Source organism: Leucopleurus acutus (genome assembly GCF_964270905.1).
Source record: "Leucopleurus acutus genome assembly, chromosome: 18".
Lineage (NCBI taxonomy): Eukaryota > Metazoa > Chordata > Mammalia > Artiodactyla > Delphinidae > Leucopleurus > Leucopleurus acutus.
The window spans coordinates 63,285,566-63,306,878 of record NC_139160.1 but is presented as its reverse complement, the minus strand read 5'-3'; the positions used below and the strand labels follow the sequence as shown (position 1 = coordinate 63,306,878).

Below are 21,313 nucleotides of genomic sequence, written 5' to 3'. Positions count from 1 at the left end.
CCAGGCCCCTCACTGAAAAAATCTTGATACATGTAATTAAATCATTTAGGGAATGAAGAGAATGGCCTTAGGGTTTCTATAGGTCAACCTCTTTTAGTGAATTGGGAATATATTTTTATTTACTAAAATGTGATTTACACACAGGACTACACATATTGTGTAAAGTGCAGATATATGAATTTTACAGTTCAAGAAAGTGGAAATAGTATAAGCTTTCTTTATCAAGCATCCACAGAAGCATTTGTATGGGTTGGCCAAAAAGGTCATTTGGTTATAAGTAAAAATAAAAGACATTTTTCATTTTCACCAAGAACTTTATTGAAAGCATTCATTAACCAAACGAACTTTTTGGCCAACCCAAATAAATTTGTGTTGGGAGCTTAGGAATTCCAGCTACAAGGCCATGATTTCTCCTCTAGAATGCACAGGTTTCTGTGTGCCATCTGTGTACATGTAAATGTGCTCCCAAACTCTCTTCTACCTGGATTACAGATTCCCAAATTCTCTCTGTGCCTAGTTGGTTCATGAACTGAGGAAGAGCCAATGAGTCTATTCTCCATTACTACAGAAGATGAAAGATTGGTTTAGAGGCAGAGAAATGATGCTAAATAAATGAAGGAAAAGGCAGCTCCCTTGTTTGAAGAGATTTATTTTCCCTTTGCTTCAAAAGTCCACCTGGGACCATCTCCCTCATAACAGCTGAACCCACATAATACTAAAGGTTTGACCTCCTTCCCCCTGACATAAAACTCATTACCTATGCATTTCAAATCTTGAAAAAACCTTCAGGTGCAAAAAAGAGATGGCTAAATGGCCCCCTGGAGGCCCTTTGCAGCCACATGACTCTATTAAAATGTACGGTCCTATCTGCCTAAGTACTTGGAGAGGATGAAGTACATCCTTCAAAGTGATGATTTCATTCTATAAACCTATGGCCTGGTTTCCTTAGAGAGCACTTGTCTGTGTTCTATTTTCTCAGTTGAAGTCAGATAAAAATATCCACAACACTGCCTTGAGTTTAAACTAGTTGGCTCCGTTTAACACATTTAACCGTTTCATAGGAGACAGTGGAGTTTAGCGGTTGAGACATATTGATTCTCGTGGTACTTGTCCATTTTCCTAGTTGTGTGATTCTGGGTTAATAATCCAACTTTTGTTAAATCTCATTTCAAAGTTTGTAAAGTGGGACAATAATAGTGCTAACATTTTGTATTGTTACAAGGATTAAGCGATATAATTTATGGAAAGCACCCAGCTTGACACCCCAAAAAACTCAATAAATGTTATCTTTTTCAATTATTTCCGTTCTTAGTCTTACCCTTCTCAACTGGGTTGTGTCCGGTAGAACACAGACGGGGCTGTGCGAAGTTCACTGATGATGTGGCCGCTTTGTCTTGCATGTCATACCTTAACTTGGATACGTGAACCCGAGGAAGAAATTTCCCCCGCTCCCGCCTCTGATCCTAACCTCCCTGAAAATAAATTCTATATCCTTTTAGATAGAACCAAACTTCTTAGCTTCATAGCTAATGTCTAATGATTTGGATTTCGCCTGCCTTTCTCTCTAACGACCACCCCTGCAACCCAGCCAAAGGAGTCTGCTTCCTGTCTCTCAAATCCAACTCTGTATCCTTGCTTATGGTGAGTCCTTCTCCTACAAGCCTGTACAAATTTGATCTGCTCTTCAAGGCTTAGGCCAGATGCCTCTTCCTCCATGAAATCTTCTCAGATCTCTTCAGGATATCTTTTACTCCTTAGAATTTCCAGACATGAACCTTGCCATTTTTGGAGAAAAGACTACAGATGTAATTCAACTGCAGAATCAAAATTTAGCTGTGTATCTTTTGTTTGTTCACTTTCTCTCTTAATTTCATTTGTAGTGGGGATAATAATGCCACCTTGAATAGTTTTTGTAAAGCTAAGGAAAAACCTTGGTTCTGTGCCCGGATCATAGTCACTGTTCAATAAAGGCCATCTACCGCGGTTTAAATGGCTCACAAACGTGAAGTCACTTTCCAGCTGACTGAATTTGAACATTTCCCATGGGTACCATGGCTCCGTCATTTACCTCTTCTACAACATTTGCTAAAGCTTTAGTTTGCTCAAGTTCAAGTTACAGTGAACAAGGCTATTGATATTGGAAAGTTTATTATCCTTGAAAATTTGGAAACTTTCATAACAACACTGCATATTGTATAAGGTGCATGCACATTTAAGGACGTACATCAAACACATTAGAGTGAGTGGTGGGGGAAGAGGGAATATAGGGTAAAAGAAGGAAATCAAACAAGTCTTGCAGCAATGGATAATAATACTGTGCTAGGAACTGAGGGTATGATTAACTCAATTTTTTTGCTCCCGAGGGTCCATTTAAAAATAAAAACTTAAGACTCAGCAGCTCACAAATGTGAATTGTAGAGTTCCCACTTGTGCTTTTTATACTTAGAAAACGAACAATAGGTAATGTTTCATGGTTGAAAAGACTATCACGTGGAATTTATAAGGATCTTAGGGTAAGATTAGAAAAGTGACCTGCCCCTTCAGAATGGCATTCTTTGAACGCTCCTCCAGATTGCCATATGTATTCCATAGGTCTGAGCAAATGCTCTTAATGAAGTTTTGTGAAAAGAGTACCCTTCTCTTCAAAAACAGTTTGTGATAGGCTCAAAGAGTTGCCGAAGAGAATTAGGTATCTAATCAAATCCTGTGCGAGTGTGGGTAACCAATTAACACGCTCAACTCCAACCACCACGGCCACGATGAGCCAGCCGAGCGTTAAAGCCAATTTCTGCATGTGCTATCATCAATGAAAATCAGGTAGCAGTAGCTTCACTGAAGTAAAAAGAGAAGTCCATTCTCTCAGCGATCTGTATCTACAGACAAAAAAGAAAAATGGCAACTTCCATAAGAAGACTGTCAGCTCCAAAAGGTATCATCCATGTTGTACAGAGCCTCATAAAAGATGTGCCAGTCATACTTCAAATAGCACTGATGCTTAACAGAAAAATAACACCATACAAATATACAGCAAAGAAAAGAACGGAAAGCCTGGGAGAAAGTTCTAAAAGAAAAGAATCTGCAATCTTCCAGGCCGTCACTGCCCTTTAGGTATTAAGATGATGGTATGGAAAGAGGCCTCGGCAACCAAAGTGCGTAACATAAGCTTTAAGGAGTTCAAAGTGGGTAAACCTGGTCATTGCTATTTGACTACCTGCATCTGGTGAAAGCGTGTATGTGTGAATTCCCAAGGTCAGCTCCTCCAGCACATCCTCCAGGAGGCTGCCACTGAGTTAGGTCACCTCTAGCATATTGCAAGGAAGGCCCTGGATTGTTAAGAGTTTAAAGACATGTACTTCAACAAATGAAATAACTCTAGGCTTTGTCAATGGGTAGCTCTCTAGGCATGTATTTGGATCTCAAATACTTTTTGAATAAAAACTGACTAGATGGCTTTGGAGTGATCATCAAAGTTCTTTTCATCACCTTCAATTAAAAACTAGAGCTGCCAAAGTTCATAATCAACTTTTTAGTTCTTTCTGAAATGTGCAGTAAACTCCTAGTGAATATGATCATTGTATTTTAACAGCAGATGTATAAATGAAAAATTATTTTTTATAATGCTTAGTTTTCTTGGGATGAGTCAAGAGAAACAGTGGTTCAAGTGTACTGATTAGCTTTTAATAAGGTTATATGCTTATTCATCATCTTATAAGAGGCTTGCCATTGTTGGGTGATGCGAGTGTGAAGAGATAGGGTCTAGGACTTCAGAGACGTAAACATCCTTCAGAAATAAGTGGAAATGGTACACTCATTTTCCCAAAGGAATTCACACTGAGAAACAATTACTGAATGCCTACCATATCCTGGACCTTGGGTCAGCTTCTAGAAATACAAAGGCGAAGAGAGCCATCAGGAGTATATAATCTAGGGATTGAAATGTAAATACACCATTATAATTATCAGAGGTGCTATGATGACTCTATGTTAAATATACTATAAGATACTCGATATTATAGAGTACATAATATATAAGAAGGAAGAAAGGAAAGAGCAGACAATTTCACGTGGGAAATCAGAGAATGCTTCACAGAAGGAATGAATTATTAGGTGAGTCTTACAAGATAAAATGTCCATAACTAAAGAGAGTTTGGGGCAATATATTTAAAGGTATATTTTAGAAACAAAGGGACATATGTGAAGGTTAAAGAACCAGACTCAAAAAAGATATTTGCAAGACACATAAGCAAACAAAGGATTAGCATCATTTTATATAAAGAACACCTATAAGACCAGTAAGAAAAATAAAATAGGAAAAAATGGACACAGAATATGTGTCCAGAGACTAGGGATAGCCTATTCATATTACCATTAGACACATTACCATTAAACATATTAAAAAAGTCTCATGTTTATTAGTAATTAGGAAAATGTCAACTAAAGAGAGAGACTGTTAGCAAAATGGTAAAAATTCTGACAATAAGTATCAGGGAAGGAAAACTCTTATGAAGAGCCGAGGGGAATTTAAATTTGTACAAGCACTTCAGAGAGCAAGTCGGCACTGTCCAAAAAATTGAAAATGCCCATGTCGTATGACCCAGTAATTCTATGGTAAAAAACAAACAAAACAAATGAAAACCTCTGCACATTTTCACAAAGAGAAATGTACTGTAGAATAACATATTCTAACTCTCTCTTGAGTATGACTATTTGGTTTTTCTGCTGGTATTTTCAATTCTACAGGTCTAAATCTTTCATAATATCAACTAGTTAAAAAATATTTATCTTTTAACTAATTGTATCAGTGATTTAAATATCACTCAAATGCAAAACTCTATATTATCTTTGACTCCAGCCCCCTCCCTACCCTATGTTTGATGATTCATCAAATATGCTCACATACAGATCCCAGATACTCCCTGGTCCTTCCCCTCTCTCCTCTCCACTTTATTTTTTTTATTTTTTTATTTTTCGGTATGCGGGCCTCTCACTGTTGTGGCCTCCCTCGTTGCAGAGCACAGGCTCCGGACACGCAGGCTCAGCGGCCATGGCTCACGGGCCAAGCCGCTCCGCGGCATGTGGGATCTTCCCGGACTGGGGCACGAACCCACGTCCCCTGAATCGGCAGGCGGACTCTCAACCACTGCGCCACCAGGGAAGCCCCTCCACTTTATCTTGATAGATCACTCCGTTATGAGTTTGTGCCAGGCTTACTGCCACACCGTTCCATGTGTTCTATTTGCCTCAAGATGTTTTCTATTTTCCTCCCTCTTTCTGCACCTCACTCACTCCACACCCCGCAACTCCACTCTCTGTAACAGCCAGATTAATCCTTCTAAACCAATGCACTAGTCCCCTGCTCAAGAATCTTCTGTGGTTCTCCACTATTACAGAAGCTTCATATTCTTCATCTGCAAGTCATGGTTTTCTATAACCTGGCCCAGCTTAAGTGTCCCAACCTCATTTTCCACTACTCCATGACAAGTACTCAAATATTCCATGATTACTGAGATACTGGTCACCCCAAACGTTTGAATAATTCTCTGCAGTCCCCACCCCACTGGACACTGAGTCACAGACGAGAACAAGCCAACAAACGCTCTGTAAATCCTCTTCTGAAGGGGAATCTCACCTTTCACTCCAGTTTTCTTTTAGACCAAGCTGAAGAGACAGTTCTGTGACATACAAGATAATTAACTGCTGAAAGCTTTGCAAATCATTATGTTACAACTGAAGCTTTAAAGAGACCCTAATATATCCACCAAACAAACACATGATTATTGTAACAATGACTCCAGGTTCTGTTGACTGGCGCCACAATGACTAAAACCCTTTATTTTTAATGAGGTAGAGCTCCTCTGCCTCACAATCAATACCCACTACTAAAGAGATCTGGGCAGCCTCATAATTGTTACAAATTTAATTGTTTTAGCAAAAGTAAATACAAGCTGTATAAATATGCCAAGCAGACTCTTGGCTTTAAAACACCTCTACTAGAGTCACAACTAATTTTTGTCTCTAATACACAAGAGTTATGATGTGTAGGTACTGACTACATTTGAAATGGACTCCCAGAATGAATTGCAGAATCTATTTCCAGAAATAGAAGGCTTTTTGTTTATGGAATTAGACAAATGCACATGAAAGATATTTTACTTTTCATTACTGTCTGGGTGGTGTGGTGTTATAACGCCAGACTTGAGGACTAGTATTTACTGAATGTCCGTTGTCCTTGAATTGAACGAGAGACTAGAAATCTATTTCAAAATTTAAAACTAATTTCTGTCTCAAGAAGTTTACCATGTAGTGAGGACCACAAGACGAATCAGTTTCTGATTAGCCTGAATGATAACGACAATTGTTAAGTTCTCCAGAATCTAATAATGTTAAAGTTAGGCTTGAGGAAGTGAGGTTTGGGGATTAGTACAAGGATTCTGTCACCCTTGTAAAATTAATGCCATCATAGCTTCCATTCACTGGGCACCTGTACATGGCACCCACAATTCTGGGCACTTTGTAGGCGTTACCTCTATACGCTTGTTTGGCTATACATTTGTTTCCAGTCCCCAAACCTCCCTCTTTTAAGCTCAGCGAGTTATACTTGTTGATTTCACTGAGAAAGGTCATCTTTTGTGAACTTCTTGAGCATCTCATCTCTGCATCCTAAGATTCCATCATTTACCCATCTCCTGCTTCTTCTATCCTCACCTTCAAAATGATCCTGGCCCTAATTCCTTTTTCATGCTCTTAACCTTTATTTTCTTTATTATTGTAGACTGTCATTCTTCTCTTTCTCGTATTTTTAATCTCTCTCCCACTCTTTATTTTTTTTAATAAGTTTATTTATTTATTTATTTTTGGCTGCGTTGGGTCTTTGTTGCTGTGCGCGGGCTTTCTCTAGTTGCATTGAGCAGGGGCTACTCACTGAGGTGACTTCCCTTGTTGTGGAGCACGGGCTTTAGGCACGCAGGCTTCAGTAGTTGTGGCACGTGGACTCAATAGTTGTGGCTCATGGGCTCTAGAGCGCCGGCTCAGTAGTTGTGGTGCATGGGCTTAGTCGCTCTGCGGCATGTGGGATCTTCCCAGACCAGAGCTCTAACCCGTGTCCCCTGCACTGGCAGGCGGATTCTTAACCACTGCGCCACCAGGGAAGTCCCTCCCACTCTTTATTGGCTCCTTCTTCTTAGTGTGTAAATAGGTTCAGTTTCCCCTGATTCTTAGAAACACAACAAACTTTTCTTCCCATCCACCTTCCTTTATGCCTCAGAAATCATCACGTCTTGTGAACTCTGTCTCACAACTGACTTCTACCAACCCTATCTTCTCACAATTTAGCGAAACTGTTCTCTTAAAACTCTTAAAATTAGCTAATTACCAAATAAATTGACCTTTTCTCAGATTCTCAGGGCATCCAGCACTGCTGAACATGGCCTTATAAATCATGGTTTCTCAACCTCGGTGCTAGTGATAACCTTTGAGCTGGGAAAATCTTTGTTGGGGGGACCGTCCTGTGCATTGCTAGATGTTTGGCGGCAACCCTGGTCGCCACTACTGGATGACAGCAGCACCCCAGCTCCAGGGGGCAAAACTGCTGCAGGTAAAGAACTACTGTTCTAAACGATCTCCTCTGTTGCCTTCCACACACTGTGCCAACCTGGTTGTTTTCTATTTACCTGATGTACCGTCGAAGCCTGATAATTGTCTTCTCTTCTTCCAACCACCCCCTGAAGCTCTGCAGGTCCAAGTTTCCTTCAGCTAATTATTCGTTATCTTTCCCTCTCAGCTGCCTCCATCCCATCCACGCAAAGGTCTCGAAGTTGTATCTCTATGTTCATAACACAAAAATCGACATAAAAGCTTTGACCCTCTTCTGAGGTCCACCCTTAATTCTCCAACAGGCCTGCTATGGAATGGAAACATTTGTGTGTTAAGGATCGACTATGTGAATGGCAGTGTGTTTAGCACTGTGGGAGATGAAATGGACATGAATTCTACTCTCCAGGAATTGGAAATCTAGTGGCAGAGCCATAACTGTGTTGCAGAGGATTACAAAGCTAGTTAGTGCCAGAGCTGAGAGTAGGACTTAGGTCCTCTGACTCTCATTTCAGTATTCTTTCTAACTGAATTTAAAAAGGAAAACACAACCATACTTTCTGTCACCTTAAATGTATAGTGGAGTATCACTGTACTATCTCACATTATCATTTTCTCCTAATTAGACAAACAAAGCATGCATAAATATTATAAGAGAGAATTTATAAGGCTAATTCTGAGAATGTACATTTATATCTTATTGAAACTGCATAATGCATTAGCTTAAGGTCCAGAAAGAAATATTTTAAAGATTGGGTCAGAAAATAGGCCCATGTTGGTGGTAGGCCACAAAAAGACTTTAGAAATTTAGTGCTGCCTTGGAAGAGGGGACACAGGTGGAGTTCCCCAAAGCAGACACCTGAGAGTCACGTAAAGACGCAGGGTAGACACCATGGGGATGATTACAAGCCTATGGGATGAACATGTCCAAGACTGGTTTAATAAACTCATTTGACACTTTTATCAGTAACATATATTCTTCCTACTTAAATACAGCTTTGCGAGAGTCCTGGATGCCTATAATTTACTAAAGAATTACAACCTAAAGTGACCTAAAATGACTGGAAAAGAGGAAGAATAGAGGAAGCGCCAAGACAAATTTTTGTCCCCTATCGCCAGTCCACATGGTGAGCATACTTTGAAGGTAATAGTATAATTGTATAATTGTTATATAACAGTGGTATGTATAGTATAGTAGTATAATTATGTAAATTTTTATATATTTCAAAATTGTTTATAAAAAAGTATATTTAAAATTCCCTCTACAAAAACACGATTTGATAATTGTTCGTTTCCTTAAATCTCATGTTTTCAATCAATCTTTTTGTATTAATAAATAAAGAAAAACAATCCACAGCTTTACACATGGTAAAGTTAAGCAACGATATTGAGTATTTCCATAAAATTTTTAATTATACATTCAGAGGGTGGTCACATGACTCATGATAATAAATATTTGCTGGGTTTATTTTGTTCCCAAGTATGCTAATATTGGCAACTAAGATGCACTTGGTCCACAGACATTTACATTTTAGCAATAGCTTACAGAGAAGCACCCAAGCCCCACCTTTTACTATTGGCTTTTTCACTCACAGATACATTAATCATCAGTCTAAAATTGAGAAAACTATCTTTTCCTGCATTATCCAAAATGTAGTTGCTATTGGTGAACAAAATTACCTATTCATATGAGACCTTTCATATAAAGAGGATATTTAAAGCATTTGTGAGCTAGTTCCACTTTTATTACTTGTTTAATGTATCAGAGTTCTATACACACCAAAATAACACGGCAAATTGCTCTGTTACTGAGATGAAATCACATACAACACAAATACTCTACTTTAGACCACTTAAGATGGGACTTAAGATGAACAGAATCCATGGACATCAGATCAGCTGGAGATTTTGAGAGAAGCTTCATTTCTTAAAACTGAAGTATAATTAATTAAAATATTAGATTAGTTTCAGCTGTATGACATAGTGATTTGATATTTTATAGATGATACTCCATACAAAGTTACTACAAAATATTGACTATACTCCCTGTGCTGTAAACTACATCTTTGTAACATTTATTTTATACCTCTTCATCCCCTTTACCTATTTTGCCCCTCCTCCCATCCCTCTGCCCTCTGGTAACCACACTAGTTTGTTCCCTGTATCTGTGAAACAGTATGGTGCTGACACAAAAACAGACACACAGATGACGGAACAGAATAGACAGCCCAGAAATGAACCAGGCTGAGAAGCTTCATTTTTCAGGCTAGTACGACCGAAAGGCTTCTGTTGATAACATGGGACATTTCAGTGTTTTTCATGTGCACCCCACTTCCTGTTGCTCCGAAAGTCAAGCTGTGCCTCACCAGAGCTTCTCAGGCTCTCCCCCAGGGATGGGACAAGACCTGCTGTCCTGAACCGAGAACACAGCAATGTACAGTGTGAAACGGATGGCGGTAAACAGGCCCTGGGGAAGCTACAGTGCTGTGCGGACATAAAGAAAGGAAAGTAAGAGAAAGGGGAAAGAAAGAAGGATAGAGAGAAGACAGACCCAGGGCACTAGATTCCAATCTTGACTTCACTCTTAACACAGGGTCTGGTGCTCAGCAGATGTTTCACAAATGGGCGACCACCTGCAAATCTGTCAAGCTATTGACTGCAGTATCACCTGTTATCACTTCTGTTACACTCTCACAGGATTATGGTGAGAATCAGTGTCAGTGCTCTATGTAGAAGTCCTTTGAGGACTATAAACTGTTGACATATTTCATAAAAAATTATTACCATTAGCATTATTACCTCATACAGAAAGAGGATGATTGCCAGCGGTTAATAAAAAAAGGAATCAAAGAATTCACCCAGGCCACGTTCTATCACCTACCAATTCAGGGAAAGATGGAATCACAGATTGTAGCCAGGCCTTGTACGTGACCAAATGGATCAAACCGAGTGACTCATTTCAATAAGTTCAGGGCTCTAGAAAGTTCTAGACTAGAAATGACCATCCAAATGCTGAATGCCAAATGTGGCACCATAGGAAGCTCTGTGGTTGTTCTAGGAAAGGGACGTGCTGACTGGGGCTATTAGAAAGCTGGCCTCATAGTTAATAATGCTGTATTGCATATTTGAAAGTTGCTAAGACGGTAGATCTTAAAAGTCTTCATCACAAGAAAATACATTTACAACTATGGATGGTGACGGATCTTGACTTATTGTGGTGATAATTTTGTAATATACACAGTTTTTGAACCATTACATTGTAACACCGGAAACTGACCTGATGCTTCATGTGATTATACCTCAGTAAAAATTCTTTTTGAAAAAATTTAAAAAGCCAGTTTCTGTTGAAGTGACCCCAAATCTAGTCATGTGGAACCCAATGTCTATCCTTCCAGTACTTTGTCTTATATTCCTAAACATTACACCAACCTTGGCTCACTTAGATGAAGAGAAATGTTATCTTTGCCCCTTCGGAGTAGTGTGTTACACACTGAAATTTGAGGGAATTGTAAGTATCCAAAAAATTCATATAGCCCTTTGACTTCCCCTTCCCTACTCTATTTCCTTCAATTAAACAATAAGAATAAAAACCTTATTCACTTGGATTTATTGGTTTGTGTTTAATTAGCTGTGTGTTTTGGGAAACTTTACTTATTTGAGTCTGATTTTCTTCATTTGTAAATATGGGACATTATATCAATTGATACCTGCAGTTACTGTTAACTCTAATTCATGTTGAGAATCTATGAAATCAGTGATACTAAGAAGATATCAGCACCAACATTTCAAATTCATGCATTTTAATTCAGACTTCTATTGAAAGTAACTTTTCTTTTTACCAATATTAAATATTATACACAAGACACTTAATTAAATATGTTCTAAGCCATCAGATAATTTACACCAACCAAAAGAAAAATGGTTTATTAAAATGCTTCCACAAGTGCCCTAACCCAAGGTCCTCTATTATGCACTTGTACCTTCCATCAACTTTCTAATTAAAAAAAAAGACAAAATGCCAAACTTTTAACAATGGATTAAAGAAAAGTGTCAAATAATTTACAAAGGTAAGCATATGACTTTACCTTTTAATAAAAAAAACAATTTCACAGTAGTGAAATTGACACAGTAGTGGTAAAGCAGTGGAGAAGAAGAAATAGGAAATTATTTTTACCTGGATTAAAAAGGTTCACACTAGGATTTAGCTTATTGTCCATTTGTTCACTTGCAAATAAAGTCACCTATATGCAGCTTCAGTATCACCCCCAGTGAGCCTTAAAATGCAAAAAATAGGGCTTCCCTGGTGGCGCAGTGGTTGAGAGTCCGCCTGCCGATGCAGGGGACGTGGGTTCATGCCCTGGTCCGGGAAGATCTCACATGCCGCGGAGCGGCTGGGCCCGTGAGCCATGGCTGCTGAGCCTGCGCGTCCGGAGCCTGTGCTCCGCAGCAGGAAAGGCCACGGCAGTGAGAGGCCTGCGAACCGCAAAAAAAAAAAAAAAAAAAAAAAAAAGCAAAAATACCCACGAATGTGCACAAATAATATTTCTTTGGTAAATACCAAGAAGGGAACGTTTATATCTTATACACAGTATTATATCTCTGTGTTTCAGAAGCAAACATAACAATGCTACTAATCATTTTTAATCCCTAAACTTATTTTGAAAACAAGAATACCAAATGATTCCCGTTTGGTAATCACAGGAAAATATGTCCACAGGACATTTAAGATGAATTAATACAATGAGTCTGTTGTAAAAACAGTATATTTTATGGGTCAGAATGACATAGAATATTTATCTTTGTCATAAGGAATAGTCTCCATGAATTATGGTGTGAGTTCTCTAGAGCAATCAATTCTCTCCTCACCCGTGGAATAAATATATTTTACTGCAGTCATCATGCATCCTTGTAGACTGCTAAGGGCAGCCTGCTCTCAGGTTCATGGGTATATAACTTTATTTGTATGGGTGTAGCCCCCCCATGATATTCATACTTACTATATTAAGCAGAAATTTGCAGATTTATTCCCACATGAGTGTAGAATATCTATATCTATATCTATATATATTAGTCTTACTGTCCTCTCAAGTAGTTTGCTTTTTCATTTAGTCAAATAATATGCATCAAGACACTTCAGCAAGATGAGAAACCTGCCTCTTAGAAAATCAGACTAAAGTATACTAAAGTTGAAGCTCCCACCTTTCCTGCTCAGAAAATCATTTATAAACGCCTCAGGCTCACCTGCACACACTGAAGAAAGAAACAATCCAATAAAGAGACGAATGTGAAGTCAAACTGTGGTGTAAATGGACCTATTTAATGGAGAATCAAAAGATTCTGAATGGGCTGAGTCAACCTGCATGCTCTTGCTTGCATTCTACCTTACAGGAGCTCTGTTTGATTACAAAAGAAATGCATAATATTGATACTAGATAAAAATCGATTGATATTGAAGAAACTCTATACCTAACAATTTACATCCTTCTTTCCTCTGCATACATCATTTTACAATTCTCTAAGTTGTTAGAGAATGTAACACATGCATTCAGGATGGGTCTACTGAGTCAAATATTACTTAATCAATGATTTAATTCTAAAGTGTCCAGATGCTTGACTTCCTATAGGTGAAACATCTGACTCTTTTTCACTTTATATTAAACTGTTTGGTATTATACAGCTATGGCTGTGAAACAAGAATCCTACGAAAGTGATTAAAAGTAGAATTAAATGACATTGAAGAGTTAGCATATTACATTTCTTAATGGACAACTTGTTTGGTTTTCATTATCTCCAGGTACATTTCACTCAGAGCCTGAGATCTTATGTCAATGCTTTTCATTGTTGCTGATATTAACAGCGCTTTTGAATGAGGACAATTTCCTAATGTGGTTTTGTATTTACCTGAGTGGTGACTCTGTTTTCTTTTAACATTTTTAATGGCTACAAATAGAAAGCTATTAGCAGTCAATAGGTCTGGGAGCCCTGGTTGTCTCAAATTAAAATGCCTGTGGAAGAAGAGAGTGAGGAAATCTAGTGCAAATGTGGTGGCTACTGAGGGAAAGGACAATTGATAGTATGTTAATGAACTGATTTATAAATGAATTCCTGGTAATTTTCCCCCAACAATGTTGCCTCATTTAAAAAAAGTACGATAAAAAATTAGTATCATAAAATTCACCATTTTAACTATTTTTAGGTGGAAAGTTCAGTAGTGTTAAGTATATTCACACTGTTGTGAAACAGATCTCCAGAAATTTTTCATTTTGCAAAATCTGAAACCTGATATTCATTAAACAACAACTTGGTTCATTTTAACAGTATCTTTATTTCCACATTGTTTGATTGTCTTCAAAATACTTTCACATATGTCCCTACTTTGATGTTTCCTTTACTCAAAATGTTAATAATATTACACATAAGCGTGAGCACTTACTATGTGCTGGGTATTGTGTTAAGTGCATAATAAGTATTCAGAATATATCTGTCATGGGAATCACTGAGGAAACTACATTTTTTTCGGAGTTTATGGCTTTACATTGTCTTATTCATATGTAATTGAAAACATTTTACAAAAAGTACTTCACTATAGAAAATGTAAAAATATATTAAACATATTGTTATTAATAGAAAGTTCTATAGATGTTAACTTTATGATCTTTTTTACTTTAAAATACTGCTATTTTTATATTGGCAATTAAAAAATTTCTATTATTCCTCAATATTTCACTAGTGACAATGAATATTATGATTAGTATTATTCCATTGTTCCGAGATATTACAGACTCACTGCTGCAGCAGGCAGGTTTTGAGGAAAATGAAACCATCAGTTCTCTTCCTTCTGTTTTTTCCTCATACACACCCACACTTGTTCATCGTAATGTCTAACATTTAAAAATTTCTCTTTTCTAGGATGCTTAGAGTCTATTCCCAAGAGTCAGTAAATATTCTGTTTGGCTGTAAATAAAGACTTGGTTAATTCCCAATTTATTGGAAAGTCTTATCTGCTACGGTGAGCACTGGCAAAGTGTTAAGACTTGAATACAAATGCCTGGGATTTTTTTTTTTTTTTTTTCTGACCTGGCCTCTGAGCTCTGACAACTGGCCTCTGACAACTTACTTCTCTCAGAATTTCAGTTTCCTCATCTGAAAGATGTAGGTAACAATGCTGTGTCACAGGAGTTACTGGGGTAAAAATCATATGGGCTAATGGATGTAAAAGGCTCTGAAACAATAAGATTTCTCTAAAATATACTGGTTTATACAGGGAGCTTGGCTAACAACAGGATTCAATCGTTAAAATGTATATTTATGAAGCATTGTAACTAGAACCCTATTTTCGCAACGACTCACATGGAAATACTTCTTTAGTGGAAAAAAAATGGGTGCTGAGACACATTTAAACTTCTGATTCCAAGGCAGGTTCAGTGCTGTAGTCTCTGCTCTGCTTCTTTTATACTCATACATTTTTTTTTCTCAGTCTACAAATTCCAGTGAAATAGAATTCTGTATTTTATGTTGTCAGTACCAAAGAAAGTTTAAGACATTTCTGTTCTGTTATAAATATATCTTTCTGTGTTTAGCTCTAGAAACTGGTGAGAATTTTTAGGAAGAAGCCTTTTACTGCAAAACTTTTCCTTTTTTTCTATATATTTGTATATGTAATTTGAGTATCTTTTGACTCAAAGATCTTTTCACTCGAAGAAGGCCGTGCGGCTTTCTCTATTTGGATGGCATGCTTGATGATATCAGAGAAAATGTCTCATCTAATTCTATCCACATGGGCCTGAAAATAAAGATATTGTGTACAGAGGAAGCATTAGTAAACATCACCTCTCTCTGTAGTTCCTTTATCCCCTTTTCTTTTTAGCTTTATAGGTCAGAATTTCCTTAAGTTTCATGCATTATTGGAATGGCCTATTAAATGTTTTCTCCCTTCCCAATCTCTCCCTCTCCATCTATCTGATGTAAAAATACAGCTAATCTGAAGTTCCCCCTGATCCCATGACTCTTTTCCCCTCAAACTGTTAGTGGCTTCTTAATCTCTAAAGCTGTGCTGTCCAGCATGTCAGCCACCAGCCACATGTGACGACTGCTCACTTGAAACGTGGTTAGTCTGAATTAAATGTCCTGAAAGTGTAAAATACACACTAGATTTTGAATAGTTCATAAAAACCTATCTTTTTCATAATTTTATATCAATTACATGTTGAAATAGAAATATTTTGGATATATTGATATATTATTAAAATTGATTTCATCTGCTTTTTTATTATAAAACTGGTACATGTTTATTGATTTAAAACATAGATACTACCAAGTTAGAAAGAATACAGTGACAATGATCCAATTCTCACCATTATAGACATTTCTTATTTATATTTTGGTGAATATACTTTCAGACTTTTCTTTATCCATAAACACATGTTATTTAGTAGTTTTTTTTTTTTAAGTAACCAGAGATAGCTGCAAATATATGTAGGGATACATTGTTTTTATTTACTGTAGGATATTACATGGAATGGATGAACCATAATTTATTTAACGACTCTATGGTTAACTACTGATGCACAGCAAGTCACACTCAAACCGGGTAGTACTGAACCACTTATTACCTCTCATAATTTCTGTTCAGGAATTTGGAAAGACCTGGCTGGGCAGTCGTCCCTTGTAGTGTGTCATGCAGTTGCAGTCAGATGTCAACTTGGCTGACCGGGACTGGAGAACCCACTTCTAAAGTGGTTTACACATACGGCTGCCAGGTTGCTTCTATCTGTTGGCTGGGAGCCAACCCATGAGGCCTCCTGAGTGTTCTCGAGCCCTGGTAGCCGGCTTCCCCCAGGAAGAGTGATCCAACAGATACGGCAGAAGCTGCAATGCCTGTTATGACCTATCTACAGACGTCACACACCATCACTTTTGCTATATCCTGTCACCTGCATAGGGCTAGCCCCAATCCACTGTTGGAGGGGAATGCAAAAGAGTACAAATTATCAGGAGTCCTCTTGCGGGGGGGTGTTGGCTACCTACCTGCTTTTTTTTTACATTTTTAATGTGGCCACTAGAAAATCTAAAATTATATTTGTGACTTGCATTGGTGGTTCCCATTATTTTTCCGTTGGACAGCTGGAGAATCAAGTTCAAACCTCTTACTCTGGTATGAGCCCCAGTCTCACCCTTACTTCCCACCACCTTTTTTTCATAGATCATATGTTAACAAAATTGGAAAACTCACTGCTTCCAGTCCCTTTCCTAGTATTTCTCTCTCTTTGGGTCTTTTTAACTCATTGATATTACGTATGCATATCTTAAGGAACTTAGCACTACTGATTACTTTTTATCTTAACTGACAGGCATGTTTCTTTCAAGGTAGTACCCAAATCTAAAGTTTTATTTGTATCTGTGTAAGCTATAGCATGGCCCCTTTCCTAAAGGTAGAGTTGCCAGATAAAATACAATATGCTCAATTAAATTTGAATTTCAGGTAACCAAGGAATAATGTTTTAGCATCAAACTATTTAGGACATACTTATACTAAAATATTATTTGTTATTTATCTGAAATTCAAATGTACCTGGGTGTCCTGTGTTTCTATTTACTAAATCTAGCAATCCTACATAGTGGGCATTCTGCAATTCTTCATAAAATGATGGCAGTAGAAAGCATACATGAAAAATATTTAAGTGGTGATAAAATGAAGGGAAAGTAATCTACATGAGTGTCCTAGAGCCCTGATTATCCTGCCAACTACGAGCTTCACAATCTCTTTAAGACTAAGCTAATAATTAAAATCAAATCATAACGCTGAGCTAATATAAAAGGGATTGTAAATTTTACTGCAATTTCTTTTTTTTATAGTGGAAGAGCAGTGCTCACATTTTGAGGTAAATTTGACAAAAATAGAAGGAAAACATTCTTAATAAGAAGTGATGAGAAATGGCATCACCAGTGGAGAAAACATGTCTACATCTTTTTCTCATCACTTATCAGTTTGAACAAAACCACATTTAAGTTTTATATGCAATACTTCACTTTCATATTCACAAGGCTTTGGGGTACTGCTGGACTCATTGGAGGAGCAAGAGGTGTCAGTAATTTCCATAACAGACTTTCCTTCGCTGATACCCAGATATGCAGACGTGTTTGTTTCAAGCTATCTGATTAAGCTTTCAAACTCTTGGAGACTTATGTAAGCTGAAATATCGTTTGTTTATCCAGCATTATTGCTCTACTGTGTCTACCCTGTTAAAGCTGTACAGTTACCCTATGAACAGCGTAAATAGCATGGAAGCTGTTTCCATTTTTCAGAAATAACAGAAGGAACATCTTCAAGCACTGTGGCTGAATCTAGTGTCATTGTAAAGTTGAATGATGCCCTGGTATAAACCGGGCACCAAGCTAACTAAATAGCCATGTGAAGACGGCATCATGCCATGGCTGCATTTACGGTCCTTAGGTATTTCCCACATCAACAGGACTCTCTTTCATATTTAATTGAAATACTGCCTTTTCAAATGTGTTCATTTAAATTTCAGGGCCAATTTTCTTGTAATTTTGCCTGGGCTAGCATCATCTTAAACTTCACAGGAACTCTGTATGTACATGGAATACTCAGTGAGTTCTCTCCAGGATGGGATGTGTTGATCACATCCAGATGGCCTCATTTTACAACCTCTGCCATCAGGTCATTAAGTGAAATAAATTCAAATAACCCCTCAATCCTGTATGCAAGTGTTCATTCTTTAGAACTACTTAAAATTTAAAATATATGCTTAAGATGCCCCTACAAAACACACACACACACACACACACACACACACACACACACACACACACACACACACACGCACACATAGAATTTGATCTCTGGCTCTGTGGTTTTTTCCTTGCCAGTTACCATAGTGAGAAATGAAATTAAAAGGGGTTATGACTCTTGTGTTCTCTTTTCAATTAAGCGGCTCTATAACCCAAGTTGAAACTGATAGACCCAGACACCCTTATCTCCTGGTTATCATCATCTTTCCTATTTTAATGAATAAGGTCTATTTGGAGTTTTAAAGATTCAATGTAAATAACTCCCTAGTGAATGTCAAGTTCATGGATTACTGGCTCCAGAGATCTAAGTAACAAAATTAATGGCTTGCCGACTTGGACTGGCTACATCTAATTATAATTCTGATGCAAACTTTTTCGTGTGGTTCCCTTCAGAACACCACAAATCATCCGCCTGATTTGTTATCCAAAACTGAATTAAAAGAATATTATCTTTTCTATAAGTTGGAAGTACTCGATTGATTGATTTACGAAACTGCAATCAGGTTAGCCCACTTCCACTTCAGAACAGGGATATCATAACATCAGACTCTTATAGCTGTTCTGGTTTCAGCGAGAGGCCTGAATTTCAAAAGTACACCTTTACACCCTGGCACAGAAATGGCAAGAACCCAAGTACTACGGCAGTGGCTTCCCTAGCTTGAATGTTGCCCTCTCCATTTTACCATTTTCAGAAACTGGGAAACAGATGATACTTTCTTCCCAGTCACAGCAACCAAACCAAAAAAATTATCTTTGGTGAGGCCTTTCTACATTTGTTCTTTGTTTCCAGTCTTTCATAGCATTGTAAAAAATGGGTTCTAGCTTCATCTTGATGAAATGATGGAAATGTTTTGGCACTCACTGACCTTTCATGACAGGCTATGAAGTCCCCAAAATGCAGTCTACTAAAGCAACGAAAAGTTGGCTTTCACTTTCTATTTTGAGGTTCTATAAGAGCCAGAAATAATTCTGACCTTCCAGATGATTCTGCACTATCTGATAATTTCAAATATTACAATATATTGGCAAGTGAGGGATGATAGAGGCATTGTGTGATAAACAGGTTATAGAGTCAGACAGCCAGGGTCTTAATCCTTGTTCTTCCACTTAGGAACTGTGTAGCTCTGGCCAATTTCCTCACACGCACCCGCATCCGAGTTTCCATTTATATACTTATCTATAAAACTGTGATCATGATAATAATTCTCATTTTGTAGAGTTGAGATGAGGAATAAATAAAGAATGCTTGCTAAATACAGTCGATCTTCATTATTTGCAGATTCTGTATTTGCAAATTCACCTACTTGCTAAAATTTATTTGTAACCCCCAGCTCAGTACTTGCGGTCATTCGTGGACATGTGTGTGCGTAAAGCTGTGATGAATTGGAGTCCTCTGCTGCCCACGTTCCCAGCTGAGGCTGAACAAGATGGAGCTCTGTCTTCTTGTTTCGGCTCTCATACAATAAACTAGTGTCCTTTTTGCAGCCTATTTAGTGCTACAGTTTTTACATGTTTGTGCTTTTTGTTGATTTCACTCTTTAAAATGGGTCCCAAGTGTAGAGCTGAGGTGCTTTCGTATTTCTGAAATCTGTGCTGGGATGTGCATTATGGAGAAAATATGTGTGTTAGACCAGCTTCATTCAGACATGAGTTATAGAGCTGTTGGCTATGAGGCCAATATTAATGAATTAATAATATATATTAAATAAGGTGTCTTTAAGGAGAAACCCACATAAAACAAGGTTATGTATTGATTAGCTCATGAAAATGTTGAGAGCAGAGGCTCACAGGAACCTAACCCTGTATTTCCCTTAGGAGCCGTGGTTTAGTATTCGATAATTTAGTGCTCACGTTCACAGTGACATTATACAATATAATTACCGTGAATAAAGAGAACTGACTGTATGTAACTCAGAGCCTGACATATGATAAATGCTTACAAAATGCCAATATAATAATTAGAAATAATAATAATTATCATCACGGCACATACTCTGCATCAATACATTCAGTTTTAAGGGAACTCACAGGAACCTTTAAGAAGAAAAGAAGGATACTTAACTTTACTGGCTACTATGGCATTGATCCATTAGCAGCAGCTAAACAAAAAGCTGGCCTGAAACAGTTGGAATTTCTTATTTTTATGACATTATTGATGGTGTCCTCCTGGGATTCCAGTGTGGCTCTAGACTAACAGAGTACAGCAGAACACTGGAAATATGAGGGCAAAAGTCAAGATATCTCCATCCACTGGCTTTATAAAATTATTTAATGATGCCAGTAGTCTGAGACTTGATTATGTATTAAATACCTTTAACTGCCCTGGGGTCACTGATATCTTAAAGCTCTTTACCTGACACATAATTGATTTTGTTAGAATTGATGAGCTTATCTGGCATATTCTCCCTTGCCTGTGGAGTAAAGACCTGGAAGCGTAACAGGTTCAGGCTTAATAAAGGACATGGAAGTTGGCACCAGGAAGTTTCTCTGAGAAACTCTTCCAACTCAATTGATTTAGAACATGATGAGAAGTCCTTGGTACAGTAATCCAGGAGCTGCTGTATGCTAATGACCACGCTCTTGAAGCCCAGGGGTGAGAAGACATGAAAATGATCACCCAGCCTCCTGCAGACTCTGCACAGTGACTGGACTGATCAGCCTGTGAGAGATGGATTAGGTCATAGCCTCCACCAGGGAAACCCGGAATCCAGCCAAAGACTTTCAATGACGGTGCAGAGGAGAGAGATGCCAGTGAATGTGGCCATGCAGACTTCACATAATCCTACGGCTGTCTAGTTTTCAGCTCTAGGAAATCAGATGGAATGGGCTCCTACATCCTTCGGGAGGCTGGCAGCCAGAGGATACCACCACCATAGCTTCCGGCTTGGGAACAGGGGTGTTTCAGAGTGCC

General features: G+C 38.0%; 1 protein-coding gene across 2 annotated transcripts in view; it reads right to left on the bottom strand.

The window, feature by feature from the left end:
* The window catches only part of GPC6 (glypican 6), a gene marked incomplete at its 3' end in the record, with an annotated part of 1,078,508 nt that overhangs the window by 267,379 nt on the left and 789,816 nt on the right, over nt 1-21,313 (bottom strand). The window lies entirely within an intron of this gene.